The following is a 22,166-nucleotide window of genomic DNA, read 5'->3' on the forward strand; positions in this document are numbered from 1 at the left end:
GAAACAATAGAGGCTGGTACTCCATGTAATCGCACAATTTCATCTAAGTACACTTGTGCGAGTTTTTTCCCCGACTAAACGGTATGAATTGGAATAAAGTGGGCAGATTTGGTCAATCTGTCCACAATTATCCAAATGGCATCGTGACCTGCCTGTGAGCGAGGTAATCCAACAATAAAATCTATAGTAATCCTCTCCCATTTCCACACTGGTATGGGTAGGCTTTGAAGTTTTCCTGCAGGAAGTCGATGTTCCGCTTTAACCTGGTGACAGGTTAAGCATTTGGCCACAAAATCTGCAACTTCCTTTTTCATTCCAGGCCACCAGTAAGTTAACTTCAAATCTTTATACATCTTCGTACTTCCAGGATGCAGAGTATACGGTGTTTGATGTGCTTCTTTTAGAATTTCTTCTTTAATGTCAAAGTCTGTCGATACACAAAGTCGGTTGCAGAATCTTAACAACCCTTGATCATCTACTCGAAAATCATCAAAATGATCAATAGTGATTTTTGCTCGAATCTTTTGCAAAAATTCATCTTGAGCTTGTTTTTCTTTAATTCGATCGATCAGGGTAGGCCGCACCACCAATGACATAAGTCTCCAAGGCGTGTCAGGAGCTACAACTTCCAAATTCAACTGCTCTATTTCCTTTACCAACAGTGGTTGCATAGTTATCGACATCGCTAAATTTTTCGTCGATTTTCGACTTAAAGCATCTGCTACAACATTCGCTTTTCCTCGATGATAGAGGATAGTCAAATCATAATCCTTGAGCAACTCCAACCATCTACGTTGTCTCAAGTTTAATTCCTTCTGAGTAAACAGATACTTTAAGCTTTTATGATCTGTGTAAATCTCGCAACGCTCACCGTAGAGGTAGTGGCGCCAAAGCTTTAAAGCAAAAACTACTGCAACCAACTCAAGATCATGTGTAGGGTAGTTCTTTTCATAATCCGTTAATTGGCGAGATGCATATGCAATTACTCGGCCATTCTGCATTAGAACACACCCTAATCCATTCAGCGACGCATTGCTGTAAATCACATAATCCACTCCAGTAACAGGTAATGCTAAAATCAGGGCGGTGGTCAATCGTTCCTTCAGCTCTTGAAAACTTCTTTCGCAGGCTTCATTCCACAAGAATTTAGCTCCTTTATGAGTGAGTCGAGTAAGAGGAGTAGACATCTTCGCAAACCCTTCTACAAATCTTTGGTAGTATCCCGCCAAACCAAGGAAACTCCGAATCTCTGTAACATTTGTCGGCCTGGGCCAATCTTTTATCGCTTCAATTTTCTTTGGATCCACAGCTATCCCAGCCTCTGAAATGACATGTCCCAGAAATGCTACTTCTCGAAGCCAAAATTCGCATTTCTTTAATTTTACAAACAGTTTCTTTTCTCGAAGTACTTGTAACACCACTCTTAAATGGTTTTCATGCTCCTCATCACTTCGAGAATATATCAAGATATCGTCGATAAACACGACCACAAACCTGTCCAAATAAGGCTTAAAGACACGGTTCATTAAATCCATAAAGGCTGCAGAGGCATTGGTCAGTCCAAATGGCATAACTGTAAATTCATAATGCCCATATCGTGTCCTGAAAGCGGTCTTGGAAACCTCTTCAGGCTTGATCTTAAGCTGATGATAACCTGACTGCAAATCAATCTTAGAATATACTTTCGATCTTTGCAGCTGATCGAATAAATCATCGATTCTAGGTAATGGATATTTATTCTTAATTGTGATTTTGTTGATTTCTCGATAATCCACACACAATCGAAGAGATCCATCATTCTTCTTAACAAATAATACCGGGGCTCCCCAAGGAGATACACTCGGTCGAATAAAACCCTTATCCAATAAATCTTGTAACTGTGCCTTTAGCTCTTTCAATTCAGCGGGTGCCATTCTATAGGGTGCTTTTGAGATTGGGGTAGTCTCAGAGACAAGATCTATCACAAACTCAACTTCCCTATCAGGTGGCATACCCGGCAACTCAGCTGGAAACACATCCCCGAATTCTCGCACAACTGGGATATCTTCGATCTTGACGGCTCCTCCGTCACTCACAGAAATGCTAGCCAGATAGGCTACACTCCCTCTCTGAATCAACTGTCGTGCTCGCGAAGAGCTAATAGTCATTGCGAACAATGAACTTTGACACCCCTTATAAACAAACTCTTGCTGACCCGGTTCCCTAAAGGTCACCGTTCTGTTCGTGCAATCTTTGGTGACATAATACTGTGTCAACCAATCCATACCCAATACTACATCAAACTCACCTAGTTTGTGTAGTGCCAATAAATCCACCGGTATAATCCAGTCGCCTACCCTAACTGGGCAGAGAGGGCAAAACTCACGAACATCTAAGGTATGGTCGGGCACGGTCACTCGTCCCGGATGCAAAATAGGTGCTAAACGAATGCTATGCAACTCGGCAAACTGCCGATCAATAAAAGAATGCGAAGCACCGGTATCAAATAAAGCACGAACACGAACATCATAAAGCATAATAATACCTGCTACGACCTCCTCCGCTGCTGCGGCCTCCTCAGTCTGGGCAGCATACATGCGCCCACTCGAACCCTGTCGAGGACTCTCAGACTGCCGCTATCCCGGTGATCGTCTGTACTGAGAGGGTGCTGACGGAGTCCCCTGGCTCGGAGCTGAAGATGCAGGTGCTGATGCTGATGAGGGTGCAGGTGAAGAACCTCTCGGGCACTCTGAGCGAAAATGGCCCTCCTGGCCGCAGATAAAACACTTGCCCCCACGTTGTGGACATTGTGGTGGAAAGTGAGGCCCACCACAAATGACACAACGTGGCTGTCGACGACGCTCGGGTGCTCCACGGGGTGCTGAAGAACCTCGACCTCTTGACTAGCCCGGCTGGCCCCTCGGATACTTTGGCGGTCTCCTGAAGGGTTGCTGACCACTGCTCTCAGTCGCTGGCCTCTTCCCTTTACTTCGAACCACAATGTCTCTTTCTTTCATGATCTCTGCCCCCTTTTCAACTATCAGTGCCCGGTTTACCACCTCCCTGTAAGTAGAAAGGTTTGACGCCTGGACCAATCTAAAAATCGCAGGCCGTAAACCCACCTCAAAAATCCGAGCCTTGTCTCATCATCTCTAACCACAAAAGGAACACAATGCAGCAATCGGAAAAACTCTCGCTCATACTCAGCCACTGTCCTGTCCCCCTGTCTTAGGTTTCTCAAATCCCTTTCCATTTGCCTCTTTACACTCTGAGGAAAATAGGTAGTCAACAGTAATTTCTTGAACCTCGTCCAGGTAATAGCGGACAAATCAGCACGGGGATCCTCACGGATATCCACCCACCACCTGTAAGCCTCGCCATCAAGGTGGTGTGTAGCAAACCAAACCCGATATCGCTCCTCGGCGAAAGTATCATAGAATAGCTTTTCCATGTGCATCAGCCATTTCTCGACCACCCAATGATCAGCTTTCTCCCCGTCAAAGACACGAGGGTTGCAATGACGAAACTCATTCAACCTTTCCATCATCCGCTCTCGCTCCTCAATCGCCACCATCTTTGGTAACACGGTCCCTATCGCAGCCACATGCACTGGTGGTGGTACTACTGTCTCCTGCCGGGTCTCTACCCTCGGAGCTACCGGTGAGGTATCTGGTATTGGTGACTGTGCTCTCACTGTCGTATCCCTATCTGGTACTATAGGCATGGAATTAGGGATCCCTCTGTCAGTCGTCTGCTGCAGTAATATATCCTCTAACCTCTTCATCCTATCCTCCTGTCGACCCGCGGCATTCATCTGTAGTCGCGCTGCCGCAGCCTGCTGAGCCACCAAATCCGTCAGCTTCGCGAGCTGATCCTACAACTCATGGATCTCACTAGATCCAGAAGTAACGGAAGTCCCCACTTCTTCCGCATCCGTCGCCTCAGCCGCCCCGGCGGCTCTCGAAACGAGTCAAAGGCATCTTGAGCTGCAGCACAAAAATAAATATAGATTAATAAAACCTATACTATTGAACCTTTACTTCAGGTATAAGCCAGCTAACCAAGCGAAAGTAAGAAAATGTAACACATACTAACTTCCGATGTCACGTTGTCGGCCGCCAACGTGGCCCTCTGCAAAGTTAGTAATTGCACATTCCGATCAAACTCCTATCATTTGAAGTTTATAAATTACCCAATCAAAGTACTTTCGCTAACAACAACGTCGACTAGATCTCATCTCTCATGAGCCTATTCTTATAGTCCAACCGGCCTAAGGTTTGCTAGGTCTACTAAGACTCAACCCTAGGCTCTGATACCACTATAATCTGTCACGCCTGGGTACCAGCGGAAGCATATCCGGTACGTGCACAGATCCGCCATACACCTGCAGTATATAAGGCGTCTACAATTAACAAGTCGATAGGAAGAAAATATAGAAAATCCTATCCTGATATCAGAGCAAAGCACAAGTCGATAATACAATCAATAATAGAACGAGGAGTAAACAATACAAAATCTCAACTAAAGGAGAAGTACCACAACCGTAGTGTCTGGTCCAAAAGTAAATATACATCACAGGTATACACAAAAAGCAGATACAATGGTAGTGTCTCTATACATAGGGACATCACCCTCGGCCGTAGCCCGAGTAGCAAGGTGATCGATTAGCAAGCCCCTAGCAATGTCTAGCTAGACGCGACTCCCTTGCCACGATCCCTAGCCTCTCCTGTAGATGGCTCTGTAAAAACAACCACAAAAAGGGCGTGAGAACTATTAACAATAGTTCCCAATGGGTAAGCCGCCAGTCTCGGCGAATTACACCACTAGGCTCATAATGTACTAAATAAAAGTAAAATCAGTAATTACATGACATATGTATGCAATGCTAACAAGTAATCAACATGTAATCATGATTTCTGCAGTAATGAATCAACTGAATAATAGAAGCATAGCAACTACTGTAAGCATGAACATAAGTATGGATGTGTAAGTAAATACTGTACACTATAACTGATAATCATTCATTACTGTCCTTGGTCAACTGTCCTTGTCATTTAGTACTTTCATTTCATTTAGAATTTTCCATTCATTCATCAGGACCTACACAAGGTAGTCCGGCTTGCGCCGCGCCTAATGGCCCCGTGGTAGTATATACTCCTCACGGCAATCCACTTCAGCACCCAATCCCGCACGGGCGAGCAACTGTCGCGTAGGCCAACTCCGGAGTGCCGGCTTATAGGGAGCGACCCTCACAAGCATGTGCGAATGAGCACAATGGCAAGCAAGCATAATCCACAGTCCAACATGTCTCAATCATCATGTTTTAGCTCACAATATTCTCGCTCTCGATCCTTTGATCGGCATTTCAATATAACAAATATTGACAATACTAGTATCTACTAGATTAATAAACGTACTAGAGTAATGATAATTTACATATGGCATTAGAATCTTTCCACTATCATGGCACTATCAACATAGGCATAAAGTCTGTTATTGTTCTCTACTTTAGAGTCAAGAGAGTGTCATTGTTCTCTACTTTACAAAGGCATAATTAATATGTCCATTAGTTACTCAACTTAACTAAATATAAACATAAACAAGAGCATAAAGACAATTATGCATGAGTTCTCTCTACTTCATAGCGGTTCTATTTCCATTTCATCAATGTTATGGCAAAAAGGTTCCGCATCCATTTAGTAACCACATAGTGACAATAACGCACGACTATATCAATTCTATAGTTACATATAGAACATAGGGGAGCTTCACTTGCTCTGGTTAGGTCAAACCCACCTATTATTAGGCTCAAATCAGTCCACAAGAGGTTCCGAATTCAAGCTCCATGAAGCTTCAATCCTGCGGTAACAAGGTACGAAAGTCGTATCAATACTACAACCGAAATGTCCAATTTCGGGACAATTCGCACTTAATACAAGGTAATAGCTTAAATTCCTGTTTCGGGTCACATTAGTACCTCAAATTAAGCCTCCAATTGCTCTCCAATGCCAACTGAAAATGATCCAAGGCTCAATCACGCTCTTGCTGCGAACAATATCAAAGCGGCATTAGAATGCTTGTATACAAGCCTTTATAGTCGAATTCTTGCGAAAATGGATTTCTAGCTAAAATTCCTGCTTACCCTTGGTTAGAATACCTTCCTAACCAGATCCCCAGGTCACCAAATTAGCTCAAAATGGTTCGAAAACCTGCTGCGAAGGAACAATTCCAAATTGCATCAAGTTACTCGATTAACTCGCGTATAGTTCCGAAATAGCTTTAGAAATCATACTTTACTTTTAACTAGCTTTAAAGCAGCTTATCCCTGATCCAAGGTGATTAATTCACAGCTAATTAACTTCTCTCAAGCTGCTGAAAACATCCTCGAATTCAGTTGGAAGCAGTGAAACAAAAACACATCAAATTCCAATACTAAAGCACAAACTAGAGAGAAAATTGAGCTAAATCCTTTTCGAAAGCTGAGATTCAGCTTCTCTAGTACTAACCTCACAGAAAACTCAGAGAAAAATCCTCCTCCCCACGTGCTGAAAGCATCCCTTGAGTACAAAAACAGCGAGCGTCGGCCGGAGCGCGAAATCGACTCGAATCGGCGACTTTTCCGTAGAGAGAGAAAAACCCTAGAGAGAGAGAGAGAGAGAAAAGGTGGAGGATCAAATTCTGAGCTCCAGAAACCTCTACTGAGCATCCCTGGTCGAGCTGGTGATAAGGGATAAGAACAGGAGGCAAAAAGACCAAAAAAACCCTGCTGCCACGCACCTACTGCAGCCACTGCTTGCTGTACCGGTACAGGGTGATGGCTGTACCGGTACACAATGCAGAAAATGTTGAATTTTGCCAGTTCAATGCACTTTTTTGCTTCTAGCTTTCCAATCATCCTCTAACTTGTTCAAAAACTTATCCAAACCTTTTAGAACATATAGGATAGTTTCACATTTCATTCCACACACTCGAACTCCGCAATTTGCAAAAGTTCAGTGTATTACAAGGAATGAGCTTATCCCACCCGCCCCAGTAGGCTACCCAATACCGCACGAGTGAGCATATGTCGCGTAGGCTAACTCCAGAGCGCCGGTTTGTGAGGAGCGACCCTCACAAGAATGTGCGAATGAGCACAAATGGCAACCAAGCATAATCATCATCTCAAGTATACGGTCATCATGTCTCCAACATGGTATGAATACTAGCAACCCCAAAGGTCTAGTTCTATGTCACATTGTAAAGGCTGAACCATTTACTAAGTCTAATGCCACTTTATGACATTATGGTTTACTATATCGATACATGTTCTAAGTCCAATGGCACTTTATGACATTATATATTCCCTATGTTTAACATATGTCCAATATTCACAAACAAGTAAAAGCTTGTCATATCACTACAAATAACATGATTTCTAGCATATCATAAGATTGTCATACACTAGCATGAGTGCTATACATATACCTCTCTACTACATAGAGATGAAAAGTCATGATACCTAACATACGCATTTTAAACATTCTAAAATTCATTTATGCTCTATTTGCATGAATATACATAATTTTTTATTTTACAACAAAGAATACAACATAGGGGGAGTTCACCCATTTCGATGAGGTCAAACCCACCGAGAACTCCTAAGATCTCCTTTGTTTGCGCGAACGAAGATGTCCACTAGCCTCCTAACTCCCTAGAGAATATTCTAAGAGGGTTATACGAAATAAACAAACACCCCATGAGTTAAACTTTAACCAACCTAAGAAAAGGGCAAAACTCACCTTGTATGGTGAAATACTCTCTCAATCCCCAAATGGAAGCTAGAGTACTTCTATTCCAACCTAAATGAAGGTTCTACACCTATCAATTAAGTCCCAAAAGCCACAAATCAAAAACCCTCATATAAAATCCTAGATTTTACATTCTAGGTTTCCATCTCAAGAAATCTACTAAAACATGGATCAAATGAGGGATTAAGGTTACCAACCTCTTTAGAAGCCCCAAACCAAGCTAGAAATGAGCTAGGGTTAAAGATCTCTTCTCCAACAAGCTCCTATCCAAGCTCCAAAGCTTTTCCTGTGGTGGAAAAGTCACCAAGATACAAAATAAAGCAAAAGGGAGAGATCAATCTCCTAAATCCCAAACAAAAAGAGAGGAAAATCAAGGAAAATGGGAGGGGAACCCTACTTTTCCTGCTTATCTATTGCAGCACAAAAGCCCCAGCCAAAGGGTGTGGGGAAATATATAGTGTAGCAACAATTACAAAAAGAACCTTAAAAAACTGGCAGTCTGCGAACTGTACTGCGTACTGGTGACACGGGATGGGGTACCGGTACCAGGCAACAGCATGCACAAACCCGAGCCTCGGGTTGGAGAGAAAACACACTACGTACTGGTACTATCACGATACAGTACCGATACCAGGTCGAGTGCCGGTACTCTGCCCTGCAGAGTCCAACCCGAGAGCAGTCCAAAATTTAAAATTTGGAGACTTTGGTGTTAAGTTTTAAACCTCACTCCTCGGGATGTGAGTCATAAGTCGGAACACAGTCAACGACCCTCCAGAATATCTGAAAAAGCTCAAAACATAGATCAAACACTTGAACCTCGCAATTTGCAAAGGTCCAGTGCATTACAAGTGGCCCACGAAATTAGGAATGTGACTGATCATGGGGAATAACTGAATAATGACAGGCGGATTATAATGTCACGCCCCAGCACCGCCACCTTGGTCGGTTCGGGCACGCGCACAAACCGCCGAAGGGATAGAATTTCTTCTGTCCGCCCAATGCTTAAACAAAACAGGTACAATGATTTTTACCCAGGAAAAATAATATCATACAGTTCTACACGAGGGCATATCACAAGAGAAGAATTTAAACTAATTATTACAACATTCCATCATTCGCATTTTAACATTCTCCCTTCAATTTACAAGTTTGCTCTTTCCTTACAAGATAGATCATTTACAACATACATTTACAATCTTTTATCTGTACACAGGTGACCTACACTTGGTGACCCTACTATCTAGGGCGCGACGCCCACGTCTCGGTCCGGTGCTGTTCCGCTATTGATAGTTGTGTGTATTATTGTAAACTTAATAATAGTTCTTTTATTCTGCTAATGCTTTATATAGATGATATGTTGATTGCAGCAAAAGATCCAACAGAAGTGCAAAAGTTAAAGAATCTGTTGAGCCAAGAATTTGACATAAAGGACCTAGGAAGTGCCAAAAAAAATCTAGGTATGGAGATTAGAAGAGAACGCAAATAAGGGAAGCTTTGGCTATCCTGAAAGACATATATAAAGAAATTAAATTGTAAAGCAATTCAGTATGTCAGATGCAAAGACGGTCAAGACTCCGTTAGCCCAGCACTTCAAGCTAGCAGAGAAGATGTGCCCAAAAACTGAGCAAGAGGTAAATTGTATAGCAAAGATACCATATGCTAGTGCAGTTGATAGTTTAATATATGCTATGATTTGTACTAGACTTGACATTTCACATGCAGTTAGTGTTGTTAGTCAATATTTGTCGAATCCAGGGAAGCAACACTGGGAGGGAGTGAAATGGATCTTGTGGTATTTAAAAGGCACAGCTTATGTAGAAATTCTCTACGCTGGAGAATCTAGAATTGCTAAAGTAAGAGGGTATGTGGATTTTGACTATGCTGGAGATTTAGACAGGAGAAGATCCATTACAGGTTACACCTTTTTGCTGAGTGGCGGATCTGTTAGTTGGAAGTCCACGTTGTAGCGCACTGTAGCCTTGTCAACTATAGAGGCGAAATATATGGTAGCAATTGAAACAGCCAAGGAAGCAGTCTCGCTCAAAGGCTTTGTAGGTGAATTCAGAATTATACATGATAAGGTAAAAATATTTTGTGATAGTCAAAGTGCTATTTATCTTGGTAAAAATTAGGTGTACCATGTAAGGACTAAAGTATATAGACATAAGGTATCATAAGGTATCACAAATTAAGAGAGTTCACAAATGAAGATGATGGAGAAATTCAACTTATAAAGGTGTCTACAAAGGACAACGTAGTTGATATTATGACAAAGCCGGTAACATCTGAAAAGTTTAGGCACTACCTAAACTTGGCAAATTTATAAGATTGCTGATGACTGGAAGCTCTAGGCAGAGAGGGCATTAAGATGAAAGAGACTGAATGAAGAATAAAAGAAGCCAAGGTGGAGATTGTTGGTTATATATCTTCTTTTGTATAAGATATAAAGATATTTGTTTGGCCCATAAGGTTTTTTGGACTACTATGCAAAAAAGACATAAATATGGAAGTTGGTTCATGGTGCATTTGGTCTACCAGAGTATTTAAAGTGTGAAAATAATGGCTTTTATTGGAGGGTGAAGTATGCTTGTGTTTCATACATGCATGCATAAAACACATGCTGCCATGATTATCAAAAAGCCTATACATAGGCTAATTAAGGAAAGTTGACAATTGAAATTGCCGACTTCAATTGTAAAACTTCATGCATGCCTATAAAAGACTTTCAACTCCATAGATAATGCAACAAGAACAAGAAGCACAAGCAACAAGCAACGAGTGAATTAAGTGAGGTGTTAGGAGAAGCATGGAAACTTAATTAGTAGCTTGTTGAGTTTCTCTCTATTTAAAAAAAAAAATTCATTTGAGATTAAGACGGAAATTTTTTCTTGTAACAAGGGAAGGGTGATAGTAATTAAGGGTGATAGAAACTATAAGGCTCTTGTATTAGATTGAGAGAAACATAAAGGTGTGAGCTTGTATTTTTGTTTTCTTCATATAAAGGATACATCTCTCTTGCTCTCTCCGTGGACATAGGCAACTTGCCGAACCATGTAAATCGCTGTCTCTTTTTCTGTGTATTTTTTCCTATTATTTTTTGCTATTTCTTTGTTTGTGTATTTTTGTTGATAGCACATGCAGGACGATTCTAACTCCCAACAACTGCTCCCTACGGCAACGGCAGTGGCAGTGGCCGCAGAGCACCAAGGTCGTGATATTTGCGAATCAGCTGAGGCGGAACAACGAGGTCATAATGTTCGAGAGCAGCTCTGTTCAAGAATTGGTTCCAATTGATCAGAGTGTCGACGATTTGAGGAATTTGGACTCTGTTGTGAATCAACTCTTGCTTCTTGCGGACAAGTTACCTCTGATGCCTGTCACGCGTCAGCAGCCGCAAAGTGATGATGGTGGCAATAGTGAGAATAATATCACTAGTGACAATAGTACTGCTCGTGGCAGCAACGGCAACGGTAGTGGCAGTGGCAGTAGTAGGAAAGTTATCATGAAAGACGGACTTAGTGAACCGGCGAACATTGGTGTCGTTGCTGGAGGGGTAGAGGCACAGGGGTATGGGCAGGGACAGGGGTGGTGGTGGGTGTGATTATCACGACGTGAAATCGAATAGTTTCTGACGAGAAAAAGGGAAGAGCTAAAAAAAAGAGGAGTAGCATCTCTGCCATAGCCAACAGCGGGGTCCACACATGCGAGAAGTGCGGGATGACGTTCGCGACGGGGCAATTGCTCGGTGGTCACATGAGGAAGCACTACGAGGGCCCGCTGATTATAAACAAGAAAAGATCTTGTGAACAGTGGAAGAAAATGCTCGCCCTGGCGGTTGAGCTCAGAGTTCAAGAACTGGTTGCGCCAATCGGCCATACAATGGCAATGATGACGGCGACAGAAGAGAGGATGGCAAGTTACTTCAATACGCCTTTAGAATCACATAATCCTGAGCTTCTGTCGCAATCCACCCAAGCAAGTGATGGTGGTGATTATGCGATGAATAGAGAAGAACCTGAGAGGTTGTCGGCAAGCAACGGAGCTCGCCGTCTGCATGACTTCGACCTTAATGTGTCAACAAGGCCAAAAGAGGAGCCTGAGAACCTACTGCAGCCACAGTCGGAGAGGAAAGATGATGATGGTAATAATGCATTGCTCTCCTTTCGACTTGGCCACTTTGATTTTTGAAGATCTAGTCGTGTTTAATTTTTTTCTTTTCGATTACTTTTCCTTTTTTTCCTCCTTTGTTGATTGGAAGATTTCATTTCGAATAGTGCAGCCCTTCAATTTTTTTGTAGTTCTTCAGAAGTTAAGATAAATAAAGAATATCTACCGTTGGGTCACTAGCATTTGTATTTGTTACTTCACTTAACTGTTTTTGCTCATTTTGATCATTTGGATAAGTCGTGATGATGTTTAGAAAATTTACGAAATCGTCAGTTTTACCTTTGATTCTGGTTAATTGCTATCTTAAAAGAAGTAAAACTCATGAATAAGTTCTAATTAAACTAGCTCTGCACTTACAATTACATCATGCAAAATGTTACAGCACAAATTGGAACAAAGTTCTATTTCACCATGGTATTTTAGTTCAATGTTTCGGGATAAATCGTGTTATTTCATGCAGAATGATGCTAGTATTTAAGTCAATTTATATTGGTAGTTGAATGGCTTAATTGATCAATTATTCTTGGTGTTTCACCATGGTCTTTGGCTATTTCATGCATTAGTTGGTGTTACTTTCTTATTATAGTTGTACCTTCTAATCTACTTAACATGCTAATTAGTAATTACTCCTAAAGTCAATCTCTGAAAACCTCATGATTTTGTTTAACTATTGCACAAAGGAATCACTCCTTTCTTTTTTTGGTTACAATAATCTAGTTACATATTTCTTTTTATTCTTATTTTTCTTTATCAAAATTCGTAAAAATGTATAAAATTTATTTGAATTAAAAGCACATGCTTACTTGGGTTATGGCTTTCGTTCTCTTCTGCTCGTGCTCTCGCTTTTAACAGTGCGCCAAGGTTCTCGTGCACAATAAAGTCGGTGGGGCCGAGGAACAATTTAGCAGCAGTTTTGGGCCCAGGGAAGAGAAGGGTGGGATAGAGAAAAAGCCATGGGTGGGGTAGATGTAAGGTCACTGTTAGGGAGAGGTGAGATAAACCATATGGTAGTGAGAGATGTGGCTATGGTTGTCACACCCCGGATTACTCGTTTTCCCGGGCACATTAACAGACCCGCCGTATATATAGAAATTTTTTCTGTATACGAAGCGAAGCTGTACCTGTACCTATAATCATACCACACTACAACCAGTAGTATAGAGCTGCTAAAAGAAAACATGTAAATAACAAAGGTTCACTATACATACATAATATCCTGGTATACAAAACGCTCGCTCTAGCGAGATACAACATAAGTATGTATAAGAATCCAAAAACCAACACTATCTGCAGCGGGTGTGTCTCTAAGTCAGCAGCAACTGGGAAGGGATCTAACTCGCGACTCCCTTTCCACGATCAGTATCAGTAGTAGCAGCAGCCGCAACCGAAGGCTCTACAAAAGATCCACAACTGGGCATAAGAACTACTGCAAAAAGAAATAGTCCTCAGTAGGTATCGCTACCGACCTCAACGGCTCACCCACTAAGTCTACAGAAGGTATGCTCAATGATAGTAAAGAACTGAAAATAATCTACAGCTATATGCCACTATACTATCATTATCCAATGCTAACTATCTATAGAATAAAATAAGCTCTGACCCAATCTAACTAGGACTGTGAATACACCCGTCCCAGGGACTGTGAATACACTCGTCCCGCTTGTCGAAGCTATACAGCTACCTCCACGCTCAGCCGTCTGTGGAGAGCAAGTCCAACCAAGACACAATGACAGCAACGGAGACGCACGAAGCCCGACTCCGGAGTAGCACTCGTAGGCGCTACCCAACCGAGTATGCAAGGGTATCTCTGTCGAGCTCAATCAGGCTCTCACAAGCTATAGTCAAGTAAACAGGGTCTAACTGGTCTAACAACCAAACTCACGTGCCCTTGGCATAATCTGATGCAAAATCAGCAATCTGGGTCCACCGTCAACCTCAACGGTATCCGACAGTCCGGAACAGCCTAAACACTGCTGTAAAAATAAACTTGGCATCCCAGCACAAGCGTAAATACATTCTACACTATCCTGGATATTCACCGCCCACAAACTGCGGTGATACAAACAAATTACGACTTCTAGAGCTAAATCTTGTAGTTTTAACATATGACAGTGTAGAAGTGTTAGTTTTCTCCTAAGTCAAATCCAAGTCCAACATGTATAATTTAGCTAACATCCTGAGCTTCAATTCAGATTTCAAATCATGCATATCATAGAATTAAGCTACTAAACATGATGAAACAAGCTAAACACATGCTGTCCAACATAGGCTTAGGAGAAAATTCGTGTATTTCGGTAACTTAACATTCAACCCACCTCAACACGACACGACGACAGCCCGCAACTGCTAGAAACCCTGTCAAGGCCAACCAAGATCACCAAAATCAGCAACTAAACCACTCCAAAGATCTACACATCAAAATCACCAAAACTTGGATCAAAACTCTAAAAATTCAGCACTTAAGCTAATTTCATCCAATTCCAATGTCAAAACTCACCTATCAATCCCCAAATCCACAATTCAGGTGAAGAACACTCTCAAAACTAGTAGGAAAAAGGTGGAGCAACTTCCGCTGGTTGAAATTACAGCTCTCTCCACGAATTGGTCCATAAAACCAAAGAAAACTCAATTTCAGGTCTAAAACAACAGCAGTCCAAAAGAATAGTAATTTGACCAAACTAACCTCAATCAAATGCAATTAAAATGGACTCTACGAAATCTCCCAGAAGTCAGCTAACCACCAAACCAAGTTTTGCAGCAATCTGATCCTCCTACGTCGCACACGAGCCAAAACGTCGAAGGTCGTTGCTGGAATTCTGCTGAAACTACAGTTCTCAAGCTTCAAATTATGGAATTTGGAAAATTAGAGGGGTTAAAGTGCAAAAATAGGCCTTCTTTGTGAAGAAGAGGTGAAAAGGGTTCACTGAGGTCGAACTCTAGCTATTTATAGGGAGGAGAAATGGTTAGATAAACCCCAGGAACAAAGAACTCAAACCTGCTGTTCTTGCAGAAACGGGCACTTTCAGGCGCCCAAAACCCTTTCTGGGCGTCCGAAACCTCCAGGCTACACAAAGCTCCTACTTCGGTTCCTCCGCCTGCGGTCTGTTATGCCCATATCCTGGTCTAGCGGACCTCACCTACCACCAGCCACATGTCAGCACAATCGATATTCACGAAGTAAACTTTCGGACACTCTTCTGGGCGCACGAAACTAGGATCCGAATTGGCTTCCAGTTCTGCTCAGTTTAGCACTTGAGTTCTGGGCGACCTAAACCCTGTTCTGGGTGCCCGAAACTGGCAAAACTCCAGTTTTGCTCATTTAAGTGCGCCAAGTCTATTTCTGCATCCATTTCATGCGGAAACGACTTCGACCCAATCCGACACTCATCGGATATGTTGACCAGTCACTAATACTGTAGCCAATCCTATCCAAACCTCCGGAACACTACAGTGGTAGATGAGGGTTGTTCGGATAAAATAAAAATAAATAAATTAATTGGATTTGGGTTTTGGGTTTTGACGCCTATTTTTGGGGGCTCCCACGTCTATTGAGCCGTTCCCGCATTTATTAAGCTGATGCTCAAGAGTTGCATCGCTATTTTTGGATAGATGATTAAAGATGCTGACGCTTTGTTAAAGCGTCATTTTAAAAGTGTCTTTGGAACCCTATTTTCCTGTAGTGTTTGCAGACACCTTTATAAGTTGAATTTAGCTTAATTGAATTGATATCCGGTTGGTCTCAAGGCTGCAGGATGTGCTGCTTGAGGAGCAGCATGGCTTCACCAGACGTCGAACAACGCGTCATATACATTGTACCATCAGTTCAACAGCATTGCATTCAGAGCGCAAGACAATGACTATTCTTTAAACCGGGACGACAAGTAAGTTAGCACCAAAATCCTCCTTGCAGAGGTGCATGCGAAAGTACTATTGTAACATACCGAAACCTCGGTAATTAAATTCGAATCTTGTTCAAATTGACCAAATTGCGAGGTTGGTACACTTCGGAGAGGTCGAAGGCATCAAATAATGCAAAATGCATTACTGGGGATCTTCGAGAGATTTTGAAAATCAAAATCTGCAAACTGCAGGTTTTGTGCTCTCGGGGACCGGTCCCTGGTGGGAGAGACCGGTCCCCGAACGCGTAGGCAGCGAGATGGCTGAGAAATCGGCTAAGTCTTAAAAAATCAGCTCTCGGGAATCGGTCCTTGGGAGGAGAGACCGGTCCCCAAAGACCGGTTCCATTGGGGGAGACCGGTTGCATCGCGCGGAGCCTGCGCAGTCCGCGGGAGAAGCTCTCGGGGACCGGTCCCAAGTCGGGGAGACCGATCCCTCACTGCAAAAAATGCCCAGTCTGGGCAGTGTACTGGGAATAAAGTGGAGGGGTCTTATTGTAAATGTTACAACACCTTATATACTCAACCCTTCTCCCTTTCCTCAGCCAAAACCCCCACTCCTCTCATTTTCTCTCATCTCTCTCTCTAGAACTCACCTAGGGCTTGAAGGAGAAGAAGAAGAAGAAGCTTGAGCAGGGATTTTTGGTGGACTTGGTGGGTCTAGAAGCTCTCCAACAAGAAGGAGCTTGCTAGAACTTGGGCCAAGATAAGTTTTTAGCATGTAGAGCTCTAGGGTTTGGATTTAAACTCTAAGTCTTGGAGTTTTGAGCTTCTTAGAGGCTTTAGAAGCATGTTAGAGCCATGAACACCATGAAACCCTAGTTTTCTTCATGGTGCTCTAATGGAGGATTTCTAGGGTTTGCATTCTAAGTCTTAGAGATAGTTAGGATGGTTCTAAATGAGCTTCTAGAGGTTAGGCAATCTCTCTTTTGCTTGTTTTAGAGATCAAAACCTAGGGTTTAGCAATGGGTTTGGTTAAGGCACCAAATTTGGGGCTTTTGCCTTCGAGTGTTTCTAAGGCAAATTGACCTTGTAGAAACCTAATTGGGGGTGTTCTCGACGCGTTGGACAACTCCGTTCGACGTTACGAAAATGTTTAAGTATGGTTCATGTACAAAAGGCCTAATATGACACTATTTTGGTTATAGGACGTGGGATCGGCTTTCGTAAAGTTTGGGAGTCGTCATGTTCTACACCCACACGACCACTCGAGGTGCGTGGTGCATTCCAAGGACCTCGAAAATCCCTTTATGTTTAAGTGTCCATGTTTTGAGCATATGTATATATTTGAGCATTTTGCATAATAGGGTTAAATTGTGAACTTTTTATTGCATGATGTAAATTCAAATGCATGTTAAATATTTGTAAGAATGTGAGAATGACAAACCCTATTTATGCATGACAAGTGACAAGAACTTAGAAGGGTTAGTGAACAAAAGTGACACATCGACATAGATCTAGTGAGTGACATTGATGAGTCTAGAACACTTAGAAAACAAGAGTGGCGTTTGGCATGAGAACAAGAATATAGCACTTAGAAAATAAGTGTGGCATGAGTACAAGAACTTAGTAGTGCATATGACACTAGCCATAGTAAAGAATGCAAAGAAAAGAATGATTGAGTCATTATGACATTTCAACCTTAGAGTTAAGGGTCATTTGGGCATGGTCTTCCTTAAAGTTAAGAAATGGATTGAACTTGGAATCCTCAATGTAGGATTGATCGTACTCACATTTTAGTCCTTGCTCGAGGGTGGTAGCTCCCCTTCGGGCGATATGCTCCGGAGTCGACATCACTGGGTTGTAGCGGGTATCTCCTCAGAGGACGGTCCTATCAGGTTGTAGCCGGTATCTCCCCGGTTAATAGGATTTTGGGTTGGTGAGTTTGTTGAGGGCGAAACCTACGGGTTAGCCAAGAGATTGGGTAAAGAAATTGTGATCCTGCATTCATCACGAGCATTATATCGAGCATCGCATTTTATATTGTTCAAGCATATTAGTTGCATTTGTTAGTTGGTTACTTTCCTTCTTCTATTCTATTATGCCTGATTAGACCTAGTGGGATAGTCGGCGTGGTTGATTGCCGAACCCACTGGAAACTTTGTTGTAGTTCTCACACCCCTATTTCCACAGAGCTGGGACCGAACGAGCCGGCAGACGACCGCGGTAAGGGCATCGCGCCCTAGGTAGAGACCGCCCGAGATGTTTTATTTCTTAGTTGCATACTCTTTTGATATATCATCTTTTGTATTTCGATGATTATAGTTGTTAAATGAAAGGACATGAATGATGTAAAAGAGTTTATTTAATATCCATGTTATATTTTGGAGGAATGAGAGGTAAAAAGAAATGATGCAAAATTGTAATTGATTTTCTAAGTGTAGTTATTTACTTTCACTATTGGCTATTGCTTGCCCTCGCGCAAGCCATTGTGAATGCTTTCGCTTATGCAAACTTTATACTCTATTGATACTTGTTGTTGAGCCTTGGGCGGACAGGGGAGGCTCTGTTCGTTCGGCGTCTGTTCGACGCTCTCGAACCGGCCAAAAAGGATCGGGCTTGGGGCGTGATAACTATTTTGTTTAAATTTGATCAATGGGCAACAAACATTGCATAGCAGTCTAATTTGTTAATCGTAGTACTTACATGAGATCGTGAGTTCAAGTCCTAACATATGTATTTAAAAAAATTAAGAATTTAGAATTCTGGGCGTCTCAAATAATATAATATATTCTTGTACCATACATATATTTTTATATTTTTTTAGAATAAGGCAGTATGCTATCTCTTCATTCAATTTACAGGATAAACTGGGCTACATACGAAGGCAGCCAGGCCTAATAAAATAATAATAATAATAATAATATAATAACAGCCCCAAGCATCATAATGAGCATATCTTGGGCATCACTTGCCCCGGAGTGTGTGTAATTTTCTCAAAAGTTCTTCTATTCCGCTCCAATCATATAACCCACCATATAGTGGAGATTGATAGTAATTCCCATCCCCTAGGAGCTTCACTCTTTAGACTACTCGCCTTCCAAAGCCAGCGGATTGCAGTACAATTAAGAAGAGCCAATTTATTTCGTAGCAGTCCCTCCAACAAGAGTCTGGTACTTTGGCACCTTGTGAAGAGATGATCCACTGTTTCAATCTTGTCCCTGCAAAAAGCAAAGCTCTCCTCTCCACCCCAACCCCTTTTCAGCAGGTTGTCCATTTTGCGCACCTTTCATTTCAAAACTAGCCATACAAAAATCTTGATTTTCAGAGAGAATCTAATCTTCCACATTTAAACAAAGCTCCTATTGTTAACTCCACCATCATGTAAGAAATTATAAAGCGATTTCACCAAAATATTTTATATAATTCCCATTTCTATCTGACTTCATCCCTTCTATTATACAGTGTGATAGTGGAAATTGACTCTTTTAGCTTCGAGATCAAGTCTCTATCAAATTGCGAGCTTGAAACAAAGCCTGACAAAATTTGACGCTATTTCCATTTGTTAACTCTACGAAGTTCTTGATTATGTAGTTTTTACTCACTATACTTTGTCATAATTAAAGGGTATAAGGTTTGTAGTGGAGCTCGGTTGCTCCAGATGTCTGTCCAAAAACTTATTCGATGTTTATCTCCAATTGAATAAGACACTCCACACTTCAAAATATCCTAAGGCTTCGTTTGGTTCGGGAATTAGTAGGAACTAGTTATACCGGGGATAGGTACAAGTATGTGTTTTTGTAAGAACACGGGTATTTTTTTGTTTGGATGAAATTGTGAGTATAAGCTGGAATTAGAAAAATTGTGTTTGGATGGTTATTGGGAATAAGAGAAATAGTTGATGGTTATAAATAGAAAATAATGATATTACCCCCATAATTAAATTTAAATTTTTAAATTTTAAACTTATAATTTTAAATTGAAAATTTTAACTTTTAAATTTTAAAAATTGAAATTAAAATTTAAAATTTAAATANGTATAAGCTGGAATTAGAAAAATTGTGTTTGGATGGTTATTGGGAATAAGAGAAATAGTTGATGGTTATAAATAGAAAATAATGATATTACCCCCATAATTAAATTTAAATTTTTAAATTTTAAACTTATAATTTTAAATTGAAAATTTTAACTTTTAAATTTTAAAAATTGAAATTAAAATTTAAAATTTAAATATTCAAATTTTTAATTTTTAATTTTAAATTTGAGATCAAATTTAAATTTGAAATATATAAAATAACAAAATTTAAAAATTAAAAATTTATAAGAACAAATTTAAATTTTAAACTTTAAAATTTACAATTTACAATTTACAATTTACAATTTTAATTTTAAAATTACAAAATTTAAATTTTAAATTTTAAAGCAAAACTCTCTCTAGATCTCTCTCTCTCTCTCTCTTTCTCCAGTGGGTGGTTCCCAAGCTTGTTCCTACCCGGGGTGGGAACTATTGTTCCCACCCTTTACCGGGTTATACTAAGTATAGTATAACCCGGTAAGGAATAGTTCCCACCCCTTACCGTGTTATACTAGGTAACCCCACCCCTTACCCCCGCAGCATTAACCCCACCTCTCTAGAGGAAAGCCATCCATAAAGCCTCTATTCATCGAATTACCCATTTGGCTGCTTTAAAATTCAAGAAAAAATATAGTAGCAAGTTCGAGAGTACTAAGTTCACAGGGACTAACTTACCTCCTTGTGAGAGAAGTTTCGCTTACAACTGTACAAATTTCATTCAAGATAATCCCAGAACTAGTAGCTTCCAAGCTCAATACACACCAGGTTATATACATAATCCTCTCATAGCGTCATCACCTATATTTTAACCACATCCTTAATTATCTAATTAAATTCTTTGTCATTTATGACTAATAATCACCACCAACGTAATCAGGAGGCCTTCTCTACAAAGACAGTGACAACAACCTTTAGTATGCGATGGCCGCTTCGTCCCTTCTGCTCACCTACGCCAAGTAGCTCCAATCCAACGGCATTTCAGTCTCCTGCAGCGCTTCTATTGTAATTGCTAGAAAGCTCATCTCACTAGCCAAGAAACAGGTGAATTATAATCCTTCCCTCCGATCCGTCCAAACTGTCCAATCCATCTTAATCGACCTAAAATTTTTAATTTTCTTAACTATATCTTTGAGTTTAGTTGAGTTCGACTAAGCGAGCAATTTACTCTTAATTGATGTTACTAAATATGATCTAACCTGGCATGCATGATATGCTACGGAGTAGTTACCGTGCAATTCAAATTATATGATGACGTTGAAATCTACTCTTCTACAGGTGGACTACATACTGGGCCAAAATTCTGCCAGAGTGTCGTACATGATCGGATTCGGACGACCTTACCCTTGGCATGTCCACCATAGAGAATATTCAATTCCTTCAGTGCACGCTCACTGTTATCATATGTCATGTAGCGATGGTTTCGCGCACTCGTACACGAGATTGCCTAACTTGAATGTACTTGTCGAGGCTATATTGAGTGGATTGGATGAAAACGATGGCTTTTCAGACGACAGGAACAGCTACCGGCAGTCTAAGCCCGCGACTTATATCAATGCTCTGATGGTCGGAGCACCCGCTTTCCTCGTGAGGACTTTGATGGCAAGTTGATTGGTTCATCACTCACCTAGAATTTGTACAGGATATAATGCTGTAGTATATGGTGGAACTAGAGATGCAAAAAGAAAGACTAGCTCCCCCTGATTATCAATGTTAAATCATTTAAAGGCATCTATGTACAAGTACTGCCAGATTTTAGTAATATTATAAAATTAAATTAAAGCTTGAATTAGATCTTAGTTGTTCTTGAATTACTTCCTACAATCATCTTGTTTATTAATTAGAGAAATTTTTCTTTTTTACTTTGTTGTAATGGTTGTGGCTCGTCTTAGTTTTTCTTTTCCCCTCTTATTTTTTGTTTCGTTTGTTGAAGATAAGACCAAACTATTTGTTAGGAAATTAGTTACTTAGAATAATCCTTTATTTGTTTAGTTTGATAAACATGTGTTAGTTGGGTTGTTAATCAATTTGTTGGGTTGTTAGCATTACAACCTATTTATATTGGTAACCATCTAGGCCATTAATGCATCAGAGAGGATCCATCAATTGATCCAGCTTCTTCATATTATTCTACCGCATCTCTTCTTTTCTATTCCTAATTATTTTTTATGAATCACACACACCATAACAAGTGAGGTGATCTTTTGAGTGTGCCTACCACCATAACAAGTGGTATCAGAGCGAGGTTTTGACGTAAGAAGAAGACGATGGCGGTCAACAATGTCGACGGAACCCAACCGGTTCTCCCAATATTCAAAATGGTGA

At 40.9% G+C, this 22,166-nt stretch overlaps 1 long non-coding RNA gene across 1 annotated transcript; it reads right to left on the reverse strand.

Annotated features, from left to right (window-relative positions):
* LOC109712559 lies at window positions 5,806-6,155 on the reverse strand. The gene is made up of 3 exons (XR_002216908.1): window positions 6,122-6,155; window positions 5,957-6,024; window positions 5,806-5,838 (listed from the first exon to the last, which is right to left on the reverse strand). It is a non-coding gene; the product is annotated as an uncharacterized LOC109712559 (long non-coding RNA).

This window comes from Ananas comosus, linkage group 7, assembly GCF_001540865.1.
Source record: "Ananas comosus cultivar F153 linkage group 7, ASM154086v1, whole genome shotgun sequence".
In the NCBI taxonomy this organism is placed as follows: domain Eukaryota; kingdom Viridiplantae; phylum Streptophyta; class Magnoliopsida; order Poales; family Bromeliaceae; genus Ananas; species Ananas comosus.